Source organism: Canis lupus, chromosome 18, assembly GCF_003254725.2.
Source record: "Canis lupus dingo isolate Sandy chromosome 18, ASM325472v2, whole genome shotgun sequence".
Classification (NCBI taxonomy): domain Eukaryota; kingdom Metazoa; phylum Chordata; class Mammalia; order Carnivora; family Canidae; genus Canis; species Canis lupus.
The window spans coordinates 33,006,471-33,022,905 of NC_064260.1; the positions used below are offsets into that span (position 1 = coordinate 33,006,471).

The window sequence follows — 16,435 nt, forward strand, 5'->3', positions numbered from 1 at the left end:
CCTGCCCCTGATCCTGTCTTTATTTAAAAGGCTGGTATGTTTTCCTTTCGGCCTTTTTTTTTTACATTAATTTTTAGTTTTAAAAATATTGCATTGGAATATTACCTTGATGACCAAGGTTTTCAGTGCCCCTTAAACGACTATTATATTTTAAATTGTGGCAAAAGAGTCATAACGTAGAATTTAGTGTCTGAAGCATTGGTAAGTGTAAGTGTAAGCTTACGTGCTCAGCGGCATTAGACACATTCACACTGTTGTAAAACTAAGAGTGCCACCCGTTTCCAGAAGTCTCCATCTTCCCAAAGTGAAACGCTATATACTCATTGAACAGCAACTCCCCAACCCTTCCTCCCCACAGCCCCTGGCAGCCACCATTCGTTCTGTCTTTATAAACGTGACAACTGGAGATACCCCGCGGAAGTGGAGTCCATCATATGGTACTTCTGTTTGTGACTTGGCACGACGTCCTCAAGGTTCATCCATGGGGTAGCACTTGTGACAACGTCTTTCCTTTTCAAGCTGAGCAATTCTCCACTGTGTGTGTGTGTGTGTGTGTGTGTGTTTACCACATCTGTGCAGCCATGGATCTATCCATGGGTACTAGGGTTGCTTCTACCTTTTAGCTTTTGAAAATAATGCTGCTATAAACATGGGTGTACAAATATCTGCTTGAGATCCTGCTTTCAATTCTTTTTTTTTTTTTTTTGGTAGATACCCAGAAGAGGAATTGCTGGATCATGCGGTGATTCTCCTTCATCTCTTGAGGAGCCGCCATATTGTTTTCCAGAGCAGCTGCCCCAGCTTACACTCCCACCCCCAGAGCACAAGGGTTCAATTTCTCTTCATCTTCCCTGACACTTGTTCCTCTCTTTTTTTATTTTTTTAAGCAGTAGCCAACCTAATGGGGAAGGTAGTAGAGCTCTTACCACTTTGCACCTGAGGAGGTGTCTCACTCACCTCCCTGCAGTCCTGCCCTGCGACTTTGTTACAAGTTGACACTAGTGAGTAATACTAGTGAGCCTCTGATCTTTTTTTTTTTTTTTTTTTTGGTAAAGATTTTATTTATTCATTCTCCAGAGATACACAGAGAGAGGTAGAAAGATAGGCAGAGAAGTAGGCTCTCTGCAGGAAGCCAGATGTGGGACTCGATCCTGGGACTCTAAGGGATCGTGCCCTGAGCTGAAGGCAGACGCTCAACCACTGAGCCACCCAGGGATCCCCAGTGAGCCTCTGATCTTGACAAGCCTGTTTACAATCCCGCAGGTGGGCTGGTTGGGAGAAATATACTGTGCATCGGAATAGAAGCCTGGCTCTGCCGCAGGGTCACTATGTGACCTTGGGCAAGATACATAACCTGCCTGTGCCTTAGATGCCTCGTAGATGAAAAGGATGACAAAAATTATTGTCACAAGGATAACTCTGATAGAATTGTCACAAGGATCCCACGGAATAGTATACACAAAGCTCTTAGACACAGTGAATAAGCGACAGGTACTGTAATCAGAGATCTCCCCTATGGAGGTAGCTGGTTTTTTTTGTTTTTGTTTTTGTTTTTAATAAACATCATTTTGGAATAATTTTAATTTACAAAAGAAGTTGCAAAGATAGAACAAGAGAGTTCCCAGGTACCCTTGACCCAACTCCCTCTATCATTAACATCTCACACCAATCACGGTACACTTGCCAACGAAGGCATTAACATTGGTGCACTACTAGAAGCTAAACTGCAGGCTTCATGTGCACCTCACTGCTTTTCCACGAATGTCTCTTTTCTGTTCCAGGATCCCAGCCAGGACACCACATGGCATTTAAAGTGTAGCTTTTCCTATTTCCTTATTTCACTCTGCTGGTGTTTCTGGGTTTTTTTTGTTTTGTTTTGTTTTGTTTTTCTTTCTGCCTGAAGAGTGTCTTCAAAAGCTGGAATTTGGATGTCTTTAGAGGAGGCAAGGCTGTCCTTGCTGGCCTACCTGGTCACCACCCCTAGGTCATGTGCCTGCTTGGGACATCTGCATTTACCTGCCTGCCCCAGACCTGAGAACCTGTCCCCTCTGGATTCAGTGATAGCTCAGCCCTTCCCTTCTGAGAGACTGTAGTTCCATGACTGATTGTCCTGGATCTCCAAAGATCTTGGATTGAAATTCCAATACAGTCAGGCAGCCAGTCCACGTAAGGCAATTTATGGATAGACATCTTAGCAGAAATTAGGTGATAGGGAGGAAGGTCTCATGGGAAGTCAGTGGAGTATTGGAAGTTGAAAGATGAGGCAGGGGTTGGAGAGGCCCTTCCAAGGGCAGGCTGGCCAGGTATGGATGGTAGACTTATCCATCTTATGTCATGGTGGGGTGGGGGGAAGCCCTGCCCCTTCCCACTCAGCCCTGTGCCTTCCCTCCCACCCCATGCCCCTAGCATCATGGGTCTGTGAGGCCCGCTGAGCCCACCACACTGCTCCTCTTAGGCCATCCCCCTGGCTCTGCCTTTTCCCTTTCCAGGATGGAGGTAACTCAGATCCTTGGTGGTTGGAAAGAAAGGTTAGAAAAAACTCAAGCTACCCAGAACAATTTACGAAGGACCTTGTCTTTGCCCAGGGCAATGCAAAGTACCAAGCAGGGATTTGAGAGTGAAGGGCTCACACCTAAATCGAGCACAGCAGTACTTACAGTCTTGTTTTTGACTCAGAAATAGATGAAAAGCTATGAGCAATGCCGTACCTTGTTTTATTTTCTCCGTCTTTATACATGTGGATGTGCACACCCAGAGTCTCACGTAAGAGTTGCATGACTGGTACCTGGACATTTGCAGAAGTCCACTAACCAATAGCACAGACGAACAGAGAGAGGTGACAGGTTATTAAAAATAAAACGTGGGAATGTCTTCCTAACTTAAATTCTTGCCCTTGCTTATGGGCAGAGCTTACAAGATGCCTCCAATCTCAGCCACACAGTCTCCTCCCTGCCCTCACCCTAGTGCCAGTCTTGGTGTGACAGCATCGTTGGGTCAACAGAATGAGGTCAACAGAATGAGGTCACACAGACCTCATTTTGAGTGCCGGCCCCCCCGCTAACTCTCTGTGTCACCTTAGGCAGGCTTCTCAACCTCTCTGTGCGTCAGCTTCACCTGTGGAGTGAAGAGAATCGTAGCCCCTGCCTTCCAGGTTTCTTGTGAAGTTAAATGAAAGGCAGGGAAAACAAAGTGTGCCCAGTGCTGGTGTGTGATCAGTGCCCCAAACGTTTGGCTCTTCTCTGTGTAGAAGGCCCCGACATGGAGACAAGCGAAGGGAACAGGTAAGCATGAGCAGAGAGCTCTTGTGGGTGCTTTAACCCCTAAAGGGCTTGCACCACAGCGGCTCAGTATTTCTGGCAGGAACCCTACAACGCCTCCATTTGCCAAATGAGAAGAGTTCAGCCCAGAGAGTCCAAACGATGCATCAGCGGCCACACAGCAAAAGAGACCTATAACTGGTCTGGACTTCGTGGGGTGGCTAAGAGCAGGAACCCTGCAACCTGTACTCTTGGCCACCCTTTCCCCGACCCCCCACCCCTGCATCTGGCAACCACCAATCTGCTTTGTTTCTAGGAGTTTGGATTTGTTAGGCTCTGCAGGTGGAGATGGTAGAGCACTTGTCTTTCTCTGTCTGACTTATCTCACCCGGCACGATGCCCTCGAGTTCCGATCACGTTGTCCCGAACAACAAGACTTCCTTCTTTTATGTGGCCAAGTAATATTCCGTTATATTCCACTACGCCATCCCACCGTGTTATCACATTTCCTTTATCCATTCACGTTCAGCGATGGGCACTTCGGCTGTGTCCGCGTCTGGGATCCTGCCAACGTTGCTGCAGTGAACGTGGGGGAGTGGATGTGTCTTTGATGTGGCGCAGTGACGACAGGGCCCAAGACTGTGTTGGACACTTGAAAGCTGTTAAGTGAGTAGATTTTTTAAGAGTTTTCACCCCCCCCCCCAAAAAAAAACCAAATGGAACTATGTGAGGTGATGGATGCCAACTAAACTCATTGTGATCATTTCACAATATGCACCGATGTCTGCGCTCGCTCTGGCAGCGCGGATACAGCATGCACACGTATCAAACCAGCACGTTGCACACCTTGAACTTATACAACCTTCCGTGTCAGTAAAGCTGAGGGGGAAAAAGAGTATGAACCCTGGTGTTCAAACCCTGCCGGCCTGCCTGCCACCTGGGACAGGCTGTGTGCTGAGGGGGGACACCTGGGAGGTTGATCTCAGTTGCTTCCTGTGTAAAGGGGGGGTGGGTAACGATAGTGCCCCGAAGGGTTATGAAGACTCGGTGAGGAAGAGTGTGGCACGTGGTCCCTGGTGGTCCATAAATATGGACAGGAAAAAAATACCTTGAAAACTCAGACCCTCTGAGTCCAAACCTCCTGCTCTTTGGACACAGAACTGATGGAAGAAACCCCCTTCCTCAACCCCCACTTTATGGACAAGAAAACTAAGCCCAGAGAAACAGAAGGCTTTTTTTGGTTTCAGCTTCGGAAATGAAATCAGGGGAAATACAAATCAGGAGATTAAAAAAGTAATAATAAAGCACCAGCAGTGAAAACCCAAAGGGACAAGAGATCGGGGGCCAGGCCGACCGGAGGCAGAGGGAGCAGCCCCAGGCCCGAGAAGGCTGACGAGGTTAGCAAGACGGCGGGCTCCCCCCGAGAGAGGCCAGGGGCCCACGGCAGGTGGCAGGGCCTCCGGGTCCCTTGGCTGCTCTGGGGGCCCTGGGGCTGCGCCCCTTGAGGAGGTGGGCTCCCCAGCTGCCTCCCTCCCAGCTGGTTCGCTGTGGGGCCCAGAGGCCTCAGGCCCCAGGCTCCCCCACACGCCCCGGTGTAGACTGGCGAAGTTGGGGAGTTCAGGAGGAGCTGACTACCCAGAGAGCACCTTCCCTGAAAGCAGGGGGCTGGGGAACCAGCCTAGGCTGTACTCTGCTCTAGATCCTTCCAGAAACATGGCTTCTCCTCTCCAGGCATCCCTGTATGCCGTGGCTTAGGTCTTACACACACACCCACGCCCCCCCACACACACAGACACGCGCACGGGGGTGGGGTGCGCAGGGGCAGCTGCCAGGGGTGGGCTGGGAAGGGCTCCAAGGCTGTTAGCTCTCACCTCTTGGAACCCTCGCCCTCCGTCGTGAAACAAGGTGTGTGTGCGTCTCTAACCTGTCCCCGCACCCCTACCCCCCAGCCGTGTGGTGCCAAGTCCACTGCCCCTGCCCCTCCTGCGAACGTGAGGCCTCCTTGTGTGTTCCTCCCTGGTGTCCGGGGGCCGCCGGCAGGTGTCCTCGAGTGGCCTCGGCTGGGGGCCAAGCCCCCCAGACTTGTGGGCCCAAGGTGCAGCCTCTTGCTGGCAGGGGAGCCCGGCTCCCGCTAACCTCGCCAGGTCCCAAACCAGATCTCCCCAGCCAGCCCACACCTTCCTTACCTCATCCCACTCCCGATGGGCAATGCTAACTGGGCCATTCCACCTGCTGGGCTCCTCGTGCTCTGCTGGAAGGCCGCATGTGGCTGAATACACACAGCAGGGAAATAATCTTTTCTGAAAAGATAATCCTTGGGGCGCCCCGGAGGATCGGTGGATGAGCGTCTGCCTTTGGCCCAGGGCGTGATCCCGGGGTCCTGGGTTCGAGTTCCACATCTGGCTCCCTGCATGGAGCCTGCTTCTCCCTCTGCCCGTGTTTCTGCCTCTCTCTCTGTGTCTCTCATGAATAAAATAAAATCTTAAAAAAAAAAAAAGATAACTCCTCACCACCACAGATGCTTGGAACACAGCAGAGTCAGGGCGGGATGGTAGATGGGAAGAGCAATAATCTTTTGAAGAAAAACCTGGTAGATCTGTTTTATTTTTTCTAGTTTTAAAAATTAAATTCTGTTACATGCAGTCACATGTACCCTTGTCGGGGTGCAGTGTTAGGCGTTTAGACTAATGCATACGTACCTGAGGCCCCCCCAACGATTAAAACACGCAATAGTTCCACAGCCCCCCAAAGTTCCCTTGTGCCCCTGTCATGGGTTGAATTGCATCCCTGCAAAATTCATATGATGAGCTCCTAAGCCCCGGCGCCTCAGACAGTGATCTTAAGTGGAAATCGGGTCTTTACAGAAGTAATCAAGTTCAAATGAGGTCTTCAGAGTGGGTTCTAATCCAACATGACTGGTCCTTACAAAAAGGAGAAACCTGGAGACACACACACAGCCAGAGAGGGCCGTGTAGACACGAAGACAGCCAAATGCAAGCCAAAGAGAGAGGCCTGGCGCAGTCCTCCCCTCTCAGCCCTCGGGAGGACAGCCTGGCCAGCACCTTGACTGCAGACTTCTGGTCTCCAGACCCGTGAGACAGTTAATTTCTGTCATTTAAGCCACCCGCTTGGTGGCACTCTGTTATGGTGGCCCTAGCAAGGAACGTGGCCACTTGATGATCACCCCTGTCCACCTCAGCTCCTGGCACTCGCCGATGGGATTTTCATGCCTATAGATCTGCTTCTCCTACAAGGTCCTGTGAGTGGGATCATGCAGGACATAGCCTTGAGTCTAGCTTTCTTGGTTCAGGACAATGCTTCTGAGATGTGCCCGTGGTCCTTCCCCACCCTCCCACCCCATTCCTTTTTATCGCTGAGGAATATTCCATTTTGTGGATATACCACAGTTCATCTATCCAGGCCCTAGTGGAAAGAGATTCGGGTTATTTCCACAGTTTGGTTGTTGCAACAAAAGCCCCCATAAATGTTCACAATGTACATTTTTTTTGTTCCACACGTGAATGTAAGTTTTCGTTTCTCTTGGATAAACACCTAGGGATGGAACCTCTTAGTCCTACGATACATATCTGTTGGCATTTGTAAGAAGCTACCAAATTGTTTCCCAAGTGGCTGTTCCATTTTTGCCATCTTGCTGGCCACGTGTGAACATCTTAGTTTCTTGCGATCTCTTCGCTGAACTTGGTGCTGTCCGTTGTTTTGTTTTTGCCAACCTAGTAGGTATGTACAGGTATCTCATTGTGGTTTTATGTACACTTCCCTAACCTCTCAAGACGTTGTGCATGTTTTTCTGTGGTTATCTGCCATCGGTATAATTTTTTTTCTGTGAAGTCATCTATTTTTAAAAGTTTTTGCCATTTTTAATGGGTTGTTTTCCTAATGTTGAGTTTGAAAGGATAAAAAAGCCCTCTATCAAGCATGTGTTTTGCAAATATTTTCTACCACAGTACAGACTGTCTTAATTTTCTTAATAGTATCTTTTGAAGAGTACAAGGTTTTAATTTTGTATTTTTTAATCTATTTTTTTGTTGATAGATCTTGCTTGGTATTGCATCAAAATCTTTGCCTAACCCAAGGTCACCAAGATTTTCAGAACACATGCTTTTCATCTGACTGAGCAGCTGATTCTGACCCTGGACAAGTCATTGTGCTCCTCAGCCTTCGTTTACCCCTCTGTGAAACGTGGGGATTGAAGGGACAAGTATTTTTTTCACTTTCTGAAAGTGAGGGAGCTGAGACTAGGCATGGGACCCTGGCATAGGAAATGGGTACAGCGTTTCTGGGGGCCCGGCTTTCTGGAGTCTCTTGAGCAGTGCTTCCCTGCCTTTCCTACACTAACCAATCACCCCAATCACCTATGTTCACCCCTTGTGAAAACATACATTCTGATTCGTGGGTCCGGGATAAGGCTGAGATTCTTTAGCTCTCACAAGTTCAGGTGCTGCATGCACTGCTGGTCCAGGGATCTCACGTCAAGTAGCAAAGCTCCAGAATCCTCTCCGGGACAAGATGGGGAGTCCACCTTTGTCACTTAAGACTGAGGATTTCTACAGCTTGTTCCTTCCCAGGAAAGCAAAGTTCTTCCGTACCAGTGATTCTCTTTCCCTCCTTTCTATCTGTCCTGTTATCGCCCCCCAGTTAACTGATGACCACGCCAAGGCCCAGGTTTGAGCCAAATTCACTAGAATGCAGCAGAATCAGGTGGAGAAGGAGGGTGCCACCAGCTGAGGACTAGCAGCATTGTGAGCCATACGATAAAGTCTGTGTTATACTTAGAACTTGTTCTGTTGCATCAGAAACTCAAACTGGCTTAAGAAAGAGGCAGACGTTTTTTGGCTCAAGCAACCGAAAAGTCTGAGGTTGTGCTGGCTGCAGGTGCAGTGAGAGCCAGGTGTGCGAATGCTATCATAAGCAGTGTGGCTCTCTAAAGCTTTGATTCCATCCTCCTCTGAATTGGTTTCACTCCCAATGGGCACATACCTCATGTGTCATCATAAGATCACTAGCTGGCTTCTGTTCCATCAGCTTAGCACGACCAGCAGAGAGGTGGTTCCTTCCCCAGTAGTTTCAGTAAAAGCCCTACATTTGAGTTTAAATGGTTTAGCACAGACCACATGCCTGTTGGTCCATGTAACAGTGACGGTAGCCAGCAGGACTATGGGGTACAACAATGTGGTGGTCCAGGCCTAAAGGGGTGAAGTGTGGGGGTGAAGTCAGCTTTCCCTGAACCACATAGACGTAAAAGATGGAAAGAATGGTCCCCCAAAGAAAAGGGAATGTTGTTTTGTTGGATGGCCAAACAACAGTGTCCACAACAGTCACTGTGAATTCATATGCATGGAAGTCTATGGGTTTAAAAAAATTGTTTTTCTGTCTCTCTCAGGGGGAAGAGGAAACAAGGACCTGTAACTCTGGCCCCTCAGGAAACACTCTCATTGTGCCTTGGGTGCCATGACTCCTCTTTAGCACTCAGCGTACATCAACTTCTTGAACTCCCTCCCCCCGGTTCTCATGCGGGCCCGCACCTCCAACACCCAAGATTTTCACGTTACCTTTCCCAGTCTGATCAATGTATTGCAATGCTAAAAATTTATATTCCTGCCCTCCTAGAGGGTTTTTTTTTTTTTTTTTACTTGAAATGAGGATTATCACAGAGGGTAATGCTCAGCACAAAGTGTGCACTAAAGATGGAATTTCAGGCTTGAGGGACTTGATTCTCCTAGGAGGACAGGAAAGGATTATCCTTCTTGGTCTTATCAGATTATCCAACTGGTTGTGCTGTCCCACAAAGTCGGCCCAGTTCATAGCCTTCTGGCCCTAGAGCAATCCCCTCTGTCTGGAGGTGGCAGTGGAAACAGGTGGAGTCACAGCTGGGCTGATTAAAGGCGATGTCAGGACTGTCTCGGGAGGAACCTCTAAACAGGAGTACAGGTGGCGAGCCTTGCCTAATTATCAATGTGACAAGCCTGTAAACTGAGACCTCAGGAGGGGAACATTCTTGCTTTGTCTCTGGCAGACAGAAGAGGCTGGTTGGGGCTTGATAGCCATCAACTGCAGTCTTTCAGGTGTTTAGAAACACCCTCCCTCCAACCAACCGTCAGTCTGCAGGCAGGCCCACACGACTCCCCAGCTGGAGGAGGATGGCTCTGGCTACAAAAGAACCGGTTCTGGCCAGGGACGGGGACTGTTTTTGTGTGTGGGATCCGGTTGACGTGCTGTAATGTCAGGTTAGGCTGATTGGGTATTTTACCGAATGACACAAATTCCACTTTCGGTAACAGTACCCCAATGTCAATAATGAAGGTAAATAGATTGTCTTAGGAAATGAGAAAATAGGTGCACGGTGTCCCAGCCTCCCCGCTCCTGAGTGTGTGAGCTAGGAGACCACGCTTGGCACCCATCCGTAGGCACCTCGCCCTCCCTCCCCGGCGCACACAATGACCCCCTTATGTGCTACCCGCCAGCCTCCCATGGGCAGGGCGCTCGGTGTGTGGGGAGTTTGTACAGTACTACTGTACGTGGTAATAATTAACTTGAAATGGCATTTACGACCATGAGATGTGGTGTGTGCCGCTCTACCCTTCATCCCTCCAGCAAACAGAATGTGCTGACTCTAAACAGGTAGGACCAGTTGCTCCCAGGCCCTCAAAGACACAGTGTTCTGCTAGGGAAGGAGCTGAGCATAATGGGCCCATTGAGTCTGGAGGCAGGCACTTTCCTCTCTCGGCCGCACGGACCCAGGGGTCGGGACTCGACCCCAGGGGCTGGTGGGTAGGTTCGGGTTTCTAAGTGGGCCTTGTTCACTCACTGGAAGAGAAAACTCCAAAGCTGAACCCTAGGCAGAGGCAGAGAGAGAGAACGGGGTGCCTGGTGTGTCACCAGATGCCTGCTTCACTCTGGGGGATCATGACATCCGGCCATAGATATGCCCCCGATGACATTCAATTCTAGGAAAAAAGTTCAGCTTTGCCGAAGTAGAACTAGCAGACCTCAAGGGAGAAATGTACCCAGAGCCGTGCGGCCCCTGGGACAGGCCTGCGCTGGAATCATTTGTCTGTGACCATGAAGATGACCAGGCCTTGCAAGCCCAAGTTCACAGGACACAGCCTATGAGGGTTTTGATTTGCCTTCAACAGACGGCGCCCGCACCAACCACCGCAGCGGGAAGGCCAATCAAGCTGTGTCCCCTGTCACTCTCCCTAGTACTTCTGACCACAACAGCTAGTAACCACTTCCTTGCACAATTATTTGTTACCAGCAGCTGCCTCTCCCAGCCTGGCAGCTCCCCAGAGGACACTGAGTGTCTAACAGATGCATCGACACCTAGTACAACGCCGGTGCGCAGTAGGCATTCAGCAAATCCTTGTGCAAGGAAGAGCTATGTAGAGAGCATTACATCAAAAAAATCTATAGGATGAGGGTGCCCGGGTGGCTCAGTCGGTTAAGCGCCTGCCTTTGGCTCGGGTCATGATCCCGGGGTCAAGGGATGGAGCCCTGCCTCAGGCTCCTGGCCCTCCCTATGCCTCTGCGCCCCCCCCCCCCACTCGGGCTCTCTCTCTCACTCTGTCTCTATCTCAAATAAATAAAATCGTTTTAAAAATCTATAGGACAGTGTTAGAAATTGAAGTGATCTTACACGTTTATTTCAAACCCAAAAAGTGAGGCCAGGAGTGATAACGTGACTTGCTCGCAGTCACCTGGCTGGGTAATCAGAGGGCCGGAGCTAGAAGCCAAGACCACCTGCTTCAATCTGCTCATCCAGGGGATTTCCTTTAATGACTGCTCTTAACTAAAAGTTATGTGAAATACTAGCTCTTGTGTGGAGGGTCCCAATCCACCCGCCTCCAAACACAGCTGGGGTCTCTACACTTCTCTGCATCCCTAGTACCATTACTCTAGGACAAACCACCAGCCTCTCCTGCCTGGAATTGGATAATCTTTTTATTGTCACTTGCCCTGTCCCCGTCCTCCTGCCACCATGCGCTGGAGGGGCCCTTTATTCATGTGCATCTTGGCACGTCATCCCCCTGCTTCAACCGCACCATGTCGCATGTCCTGACTGCAAGCGCAGTCACCTCTTACAAGGCCTACAAGCCCTGCATCGTCTGCCCCTCCCTCGCCTCCCTTGCTCCTAGGTAGAGAAAAGCTGGCCTTTTGCTTCTGTCGCTCAGACATCTCAAGTTTGCAGCTCTTCGTGCCCAGAATGCTTCCTGGCAGGTCTGCTCGTCAATCTTCTCACAGAGTGTCATCTCTGACCACTGTGTATAAAGTACGTGCCTCCCACGTCCCCCAAGCCGCTATCTATCCCATGAGTTCATTTTGGGAGTTCCACGGCACGTTTCGCTCTCTGAAATGGCCTCCTTCCCTTTTCACATATGCATCCAGTTAGCCAACACAGAGCATGTCATTAGTTTCAGATGCAGTTTATTCATCAGTCTTTTTTTTCTAAAGATTTTATGTATTTATTCATGAGAGACACAGAGAGAGAGAGAGAAAGAGAGAGAAAGAGAGAGGCAGAGACACAGGCAGAGGGAAAAGCAGGCTCCATGCAGGGAGCCCGACGTGGGACTTGATCCTGGGACCCTGGGATCACGCCCTGAGCTGAAGGCAGACCCTCAACCGCTGAGCCACCCAGGCGTCCCAATTCATCAGTCTTATATAACACCCAGTCCTCCTTCATGCCCATCACTCAATCACCCTCCCCCCCAACCTGCCCCTCAACAACCCTCACTTTGTTTCTGACAGTTAAGAGTCTCTCATGGTTTGTCTCCCTCTCTGGTAACTTCCCATTCAGTTTTTCTTCCCTTCCCTTATGATCCTCTGCACTATTTCTTATATTCCTCATATGAGTGAAACTATATGATAATTGCCTTTCTCTGTTTGACTGATTTCACTCAGCTTTTTTCCTTTGTTTTCTCGTATGTTATTTGCCAAGCCATACCCCAAGGTAAGCCCCATGGGAGTGGGAACGTGGTCTTGTACACCCCTGTATGTCCAGCACCTAGGTCAGCACCCGTATACATTCACTGCATTTGTTGAATGAATTAGTGTCTGCAACCAAAGTGGTTTAATTGGAGGCACTATCACGGATTTATTTTTGAAGGTTGTGGTGAAGAATCAACTCATAAAATCCAAAGTGTTCGCTTGGAAAGGGAAGACACTGGGTGGGTAAAACATTCCCACAATTGGCCAGCATTAGAATCACCAGGAGGGCTGGTAAAAATAGAGCTTCCTGGGGTCCACCCAGCAGCTCCCCGTGGAGGAGGACACCCAGGCTGAGTCAGGAAGCTGTTGGCTACTGACAGGAAGTGGACCCGATTGGAAAACCACGATAGGATCGTGGGCGATAGGATCCAGAGCCAAGTACGTGTTCTTAGCTTTGACCTTGTACCTGCACTTCTGGGAAATAATCCTAAACACAGAAACAACTTTGTGTACAAAGATATTTATCTCAGCTTGTTTATAAAAGTGAAAATTTTACAACAACGTAAGTATTCCAAAGTAGGGGAGGTGATTAAGGAACCCATGATAGAGCCACATGATGGACATTAAAACGAATACTTATGATCATGTTTCTACATAAAAGGGATTCTTGCCTTTGCTCTAGTCTGAATGCTTGTGTCTGTTGGTACCCAACCTCAGGAGCTTCCTGGGAGAAATTTGAAACTGGCTCTTGTATATGGAGCTCGGGGAGAGATGGAAGAAAGAGGCAGACACTCCAAATTGGTAGGCGGCAGGTGTGATATGCAAGGGAACTTACGGTGGAGGCTTGTCTTGGGTGGCTACGAGACGAGTAGCTCTCCACACCTACCTCACAGAACCGTAAAAGTTTATGCAGAGGCCTTAACAGGATTCCATCTTGCACACAGTTCAGATGGTCTCAACAACACATCACTGTATCTCAAGGCTGTGTCCTTGAAACAGCTCCTAGTGTGGGACCGTTGGGCAGAACATATATTCCAAGTACAGGGAAGGGGATAAGAAGCCTCTGATTGCTCCAGGTCCCACTCACACAGGTCTACCTGTGGTCACCTCTTCTCCGTGACCTCCTCCAACAGTGTCCCAGCTCCAAAGTCATACATTGAAATCCTAACCCCAGTGTGGTGGTATCAGGAGGTGCAGACTCAGGGAGGTGCAGACTCAGGGAGGTGCTTGGTTCATGAGGGCAGAGCCCTCGTGAATGGGATCAGTGTGTTTATAGAGGAAACCCCAGAGGGCTAGCTCTCTCCTTCTACCACACGAGGATACAGTAAGTTGGTAGGCCACAACCCTGAAGAGGGTTCTCACCAGAAATCCAACCGTGCCGGCACCCCGACCTTGGACTTCCAGCCTTCAGAACAATAAATTCCTGCTATTTAGAAGCTATCCAGTCAGTTCTATTTTGTTACAGCAACCTGAGTGGACTAAGACAGCTTCCTGTGAGAATGTAAAATTGATCATTTGCTATGATAGCACAACACGAACTGGCAGCTGACTACCTAGGTTCCAGTTCCAGCTGTGACCCACCAGGTGTGATCCCGGGAAAGCTACTAAGCCTCTGTGTTACGGTTTTCTCTTCTTAAAATGGAGATCAATAATAACACACATGGTAGGCCCTCAATAAATATTATATATATATGGGGGGAATACCGAAAGGGATTATATTAAAATGCCTGCAGGTCCTATGCTGGCCTTGGTAGATATGAGTGATTTTTCTTTTCTCCGCTTTCCAGAAGGTGGTTCTATGATTTCTATAACTGATCAAACATCATTGCAGTCAATCTCCAGTGCAATGCAAAACCGAGCATTTTCATCGAGGCATACGGGGCACCACTGTAAGCATGGGGGTAGAGGGCAGGAGTGGAAAGAAAGCAAATGCACCAAGGAATCTTTTCAAATGTAAATCTTTTCAAATGTCTTATATTCCAATATAAGATACAAGTGAATAAAGATGGTAGCAGTCGCTCATACAACACCTATTTGCCCAAGCTTGTCCAGCTGCCCTATGGCCAAGCTGCATTTAGGCCCCAGACAGTCCAACTCTAGAGTACATGCTCCTCACTCTGAGCCACACTGTTCCTTTAAAAAAAGAAGGACTTACAAAAAAGATGCTTTCACATCTCCTGTTCTCTTTCCTCATAGGTCAATCCTACAGGGTGGGTTTCAGCTATTCACATATTCATTGCATAAATATTTATTGAATGTCTGCTTGCAGGAGAACAGCTCTCCCTGGTGCCCAGGCAGCTTTGCATGTATTTACACAGCCCATGCAGGTTCATGCCCCAGTTGCAGCTTGTCTGGGTCTTGACAGGAGGCCTTGTGGTCCTCCCGGAACCCAAGAGCATATGAGGCTTTCAAAGAGCTGCTCAGAGGCTGTCTCCCCTCCCCTTTCTCTCTCCTATGGGAGGCTATCGTGAGACCATTTCTGACCACCTCTTGGGTTCTGATGACTCTTAGGGCTTCCTGCTATAGCCTCTTCAGAATAGAGCTGCAGAATATAAAACCACTTGGGGGCAGTCTAGAATCCAGTCCTCAGCAATGGCATATCCCAGAGTTCACATTCTATTCATCAGTCCTCTTTGGTCTATAGGGATGAGAATCAGGGAAGACTGGCTCCATTGGCTTTCTTCTTTGTTGTGTAAACCTAAAAGTGGCTCGGTGTTACCTTTACCAGTCAAGCGACTCAGGCTGTGACTCAGCCTTACCTTATCAGGTAAGATGCATCTGTGGATAAAGCTCTTATGGAGCTTATATTTTAGAGGAGTGACCGACCACAAAGATGGGCGGAGTAAATAGGTGAAGCCTTTCTTTTTTTTTTTTTTTTAATTTATTTTTTATTGGTGTTCAATTTACTAACATACAGAATAACCCCCAGTGCCCGTCACCCATTCACTCCCACCCCCCGCCCTCCTCCCCTTCTACCACCCCTAGTTCGTTTCCCAGAGTTAGCAGTCTTTACGTTCTGTCTCCCTTTCTGATATTTCCCACAAATTTCTTCTCCCTTCTCTTATATTCCCTTTCACTATTATTTATATTCCCCAAATGAATGAGAACATATAATGTTTGTCCTTCTCCGAAGATAAGAAGCTTTTGCACAGCAAAGGATACAGTCAACAAAACTCAAAGACAGCCTACAGAAGGGGAGAAGATATTTGCAAATGACATATCAGATAAAGGGCTAGTTTCCAAGATCTATAAAGAACTTATTAAACTCAACACCAAAGAAACAAACAATCCAATCATGAAATGGGCAAAAGACACTAACAGAAATCTCACAGAGGAAGACATAGACATGGCCAACATGCATATGAGAAAATGCTCTGCATCACTTGCCATCAGGGAAATACAGATCAAAACCACAATGAGATACCACCTCACACCAGTGAGAATGGGGAAAATTAACAAGGCAGGAAACAACAAATGTTGGAGAGGATGCGGAGAAAAGGGAACCCCGATGTTTATAGCAGCAATGAAGCCTTTCTTATAAGAGAAGGTGGTAGAGATTGTAGAAAACAGTAAAAGGGAAGGGTTAAGCTAAGGAGGCAGATGGCTGCATAAAACAGGGCGCAAAGTACTCCTCGTACTCTTCGTCAAGAACAGGAGATCTGAGGAGACTTGACGAGGTTGAGAAGATTAGCCAGAGGGAAGAGCTGGAGCAACATGCCTGGAATGTTCAAGAAAGGGCGGGGGGTGACGCTGGCTAGAGTGTTGTGAGGCAAGGTGGGCATAGTGGAGGCAAGGAATGAATCACGAGGCAGCCATGGGTCAGGTCTGGTGTGGCCTTGTGAACTATTTTAAGACTTCGACTTTTCACCAACAGATGGGGGAACCATGGCAGAGTTTGTGTTCTTAATCTTTTCGTTGTAAAATAAAATATACAGCATCCCACACCAAACAAATGTATAGCTTGGTGAATTATCATGAGGTCTAGACTCTTTTAACCACCTTCCAGGTCAAGAAGGATACCTGCCAGTCTCCTCAGAAATGCTTCCACGGGCTCAGTCCCAATCAGCATTCCCTGCCTCTGCACAAATGTAACACCCTTTGGCTTTTCTGTTGGTTAGTTGCTGGGTTTCTCTATGTTTACACCTCATTCTGTTAGTTTAATCCTAACGTGTTTCTCTATGTTTGCATCTCATCACCTTACTTTAATCCTAACGTGTCTCTTAAGTCACTTTTAG

General features: G+C 48.4%; 1 long non-coding RNA gene across 2 annotated transcripts in view; it reads right to left on the minus strand.

Annotated features, from left to right (window-relative positions):
• Positions 1–1,049: 1,049 nt before the first annotated feature.
• The window catches only part of LOC112663460 (uncharacterized), a 29,757-nt gene continuing 14,371 nt past the window's right edge, over positions 1,050–16,435 (minus strand). Inside the window, exons 3-4 of one of the 2 annotated variants that reach the window (XR_007403512.1) lie at positions 3,646–3,916; positions 1,050–2,806 (exon numbers count right to left, since the gene is read on the minus strand). This is a non-coding gene — a long non-coding RNA (uncharacterized LOC112663460). The remainder of the gene's footprint in view (positions 2,807–3,645; positions 3,917–16,435) is intronic. The other variant, XR_007403513.1, reaches the window with a different exon arrangement.